Source organism: Oxyura jamaicensis, chromosome 2, assembly GCF_011077185.1.
Source record: "Oxyura jamaicensis isolate SHBP4307 breed ruddy duck chromosome 2, BPBGC_Ojam_1.0, whole genome shotgun sequence".
NCBI classification, from domain to species: Eukaryota; Metazoa; Chordata; class Aves; order Anseriformes; family Anatidae; genus Oxyura; species Oxyura jamaicensis.
This window is the reverse complement of record NC_048894.1, coordinates 108,544,057-108,547,278: the sequence shown is the minus strand read 5'-3', so window position 1 is coordinate 108,547,278 and position 3,222 is coordinate 108,544,057. Positions and strand designations below refer to the sequence as shown.

Below are 3,222 nucleotides of genomic sequence, written 5' to 3'. Positions count from 1 at the left end.
TTTCTTTCTTTCTTTCTTTCTTTCTTTCTTTCTTTCTTTCTTTCTTTTTCTTTCATAAAGAAAAGTCACAATGTATAAAACATTCACTGTCTCTTTTCTGGGAAAACATTATCTTAAATCAGGGCAAGAGAAAGGACGTGCAAATTTTCAGCGCACGGCTGGGAGCTGCTGTGAATGCCATCCAGCTGAAAATTTCTCAGTGAAAGTTGCACAGAAGGAGCACTGACTCTAAAACAAGCTAAAAATAGGATATTCAAAATATAGACCAAAATTCTCACATGTCCAAAATGTATCCATACTGAAGACTTGACTCAAAGCACATGATAAAGTGACTTACCTAAATTGCACATCATTGTATTTGACTGGTTCACATTTAACACAGAAATTAATTTACACTAATTGATCTGCTTCATATTTCTTATGGGCAAAATAAGTAAGAAAAATGGATAAACAGATTACGAATGGCCTAGAATAAATTATTCCTCAATGTGACCTCTTTCTATCTACTAATAGAACTTGCAAAAAACTTGCTTCTGAAGATATGTTCTCACCTTTCCTGCCATATCTGCTTTTATTTTAATTCTCTGGTGACAAATTGTACCCTTTAAATTAAATCAAACCAGTGATTCTTTTTCCGTAAAAGTGGAAGAACTGAAATTTTGTGGCATTTTTGTACAGAGAAACAGATATGTGAGTTTTTAAAAGGTGTGTATAAAACTAATCACGATATTCAAACCTAAAATGCCAAGATGAGTACTTCTGCCTTTGGTGATACATACTTACTTACACAGCTAGGGGCAGAAATGATACCCTGTCACTGAAAAATAAGAATTTGCTAGGAAATACAGCTCGATTTTGGAACATCAGGTATTAAATACCAAAAAAAAAAAAAGAGTTTTTTCTTCTCCAGAATGTCTTATTATCTCTGAACATTAGAAGTTTTAAGGAAGCTGCATTTTGTTTATGGCTATTCCACTAGTAGAAAGGGTAAAATTCACCAGATTAATTTTTTAATCATATTTTAGACAGGTTTCCATTTGTTGCCATAGTAATCCTTTGATTTGTACCAGGCATTTGCTCCATAAAGCACTGCATTACCTTTTTTAGTTGTGCCATGCCTTTCAGTTATTGAGATTCTTGCCTGTTCACTTGCTTTATCTTTGGATGGTGAGGAATCATTTCCCCCTCCCACCATAACCCAGCTCTACTAAAATCATGAATAATGGATTGAACATCCACCCCAATGGGCTGCAGCCTCCTGCAACAGCAGCTGAACAGCTCGTTTCAGTGAGAAAACAAAGCCCTGCTCTTAAGGCAATTTCAAGATAAAATTTCCCTTGGACTGTGACTCTAACCCACCTCTTTAATATGCAAATACATTCTAATAATACTGTTGCACTAACAACTGCAGTGCAAAGACCAAACAAAGGCAGATGTTTACAGTTAGGCTAAAGGGTAGATTCTAGCAGAAGTCAGTCTGCATTTATTGTAGTTAATCAAACAATTAGGCTCCTACGATGCTCATTTTTAAAAACAGAGAAAATAGCTAAATGGAAGCTGCTCAGCACTGCTTGGGGCATTTTCAATTTAAAATTCAGTTTGGAAAAAAAAGGGCTTTAGAAAAATGGGTTTGCTTGCGTATAAAGAAATCATTTGCCTAACTGAAATGAAATGTGTTCTTCTCACGCTGAAAGTCCATACACAGTAAGAAGATCATCAATCAATATGACCCACTGGACAATGCGAATATTTTCACTTCATAAGATAAAGCAGATAGCAGCTTACATGCAGCCATCTCCACTGTGGGAATGGAATGGTTTGAGTCTCCATCTGAAATTTCTGTGGTAATAAAAAAAGCCCTTTGGTATTTGAAAAATATTTTTTCCTGGTCTTTCATCTGGCACAAAAGAATGGTAGCTTTCTGCTGATGTAGTGTACGCAATTAAAAAAGAAAAAATTAAATTGATAACATACAAAGTTATTTGGTGGGATCTTCACTTGGTCTTAACTATTACAGAGTATATGATTTCAACTGGCTGTCCACCCACAGAAAAGTTTCAGTATAAAGCATTGCGATATTCTTTGTTGTTTAAGTAAACCTGACAGAAACAAACACCTTAGTTTTAAACATTTTCTTAGCCTGGGACATTTAAACTGCATCCTTGCTCAGTTTTTGAGCACATCTGGACTTCAGTTGGATGTTCTCTCCCTTTGATTATAATTCCTGGCTTCTTTCTTGTCAGTATATGGTGTACAAACTATCCAACCTGTGTTTAAACAGTTTTGTACACAGTTGCATACCATCTCATCTTGGGAAAGGGAAAAAAGAGACTGTGCCCATATTACCCAACTCCCTAATCTTAAAAAGGGCTCACATGTACACAGCAATACAATAATGTGGCAGATCTAAGGTAACAGAAATTAATAAAGATGACAAAATTTAAACGGAAGTGTTGTAAACATTTGCTTTGGTCATTTTCTGACTTAACCTACCATGACTATTGACCAATAAAATTGGTGAACTGCAAGGTTTCTCCACCTCATCTTCCCATTTTACAGCTGAGGAAGAAAGACTTTACCTTTCAGCCTTTCACACTTAGTATCCTGGATTTATCAGATATCCCTTCTGAGGTTTATTATCACTTGTAAATGTGAAGAGTTGGAAGAGAAGCTGCTGAACAAATTGACTATTCTAATACTACCAAAACTCTACACTGTCAGGGTAGTTTAAAACACACATACAAAGAAAAAAAAAATAAAAAGCAAAGAATTACCTGCATTAAGATGAAGGGCCACTCTTTCTTTGGTATTCAGTACATTTTGCTATTTGGCTACCAGCTGCCCTGAAGCTCCCTCTTTCTAGTGTTTATTATTGCTTAATGACAAACACAGCTGTCCCAGCCAGCATTCTCTTTTTCCAGACTTAATCAGAGGTTTCAGAGTTACTAAGGCCTCCATGTGTGTGTCTTTAGAATTAAAAACATATTAAAACTCCTCCCTCACTAGAAGCTACTCTAACCAGGCCTGCAGAAAAGTTTTTTGGTGTTCTCCTTTATGGAGACAGACTGGAAATTGTATTTTTCAAGATGAGTTGCTGTGTCTGGACAATTTATGTTCATGAGAAACCAGCTGAAGAGATGTTTACTGAGGCTGATATGGCCTCTGCATGGATGAAGAATTAAATAAAAACTGATCAATGTTTTTGATGAATGGAAAAATACT

General features: G+C 35.8%; 1 protein-coding gene across 10 annotated transcripts in view; it reads right to left on the bottom strand.

Moving 5' to 3' along the window:
* The window catches only part of MTCL1 (microtubule crosslinking factor 1), a 102,950-nt gene that overhangs the window by 39,738 nt on the left and 59,990 nt on the right, over window positions 1-3,222 (bottom strand). The window lies entirely within an intron of this gene.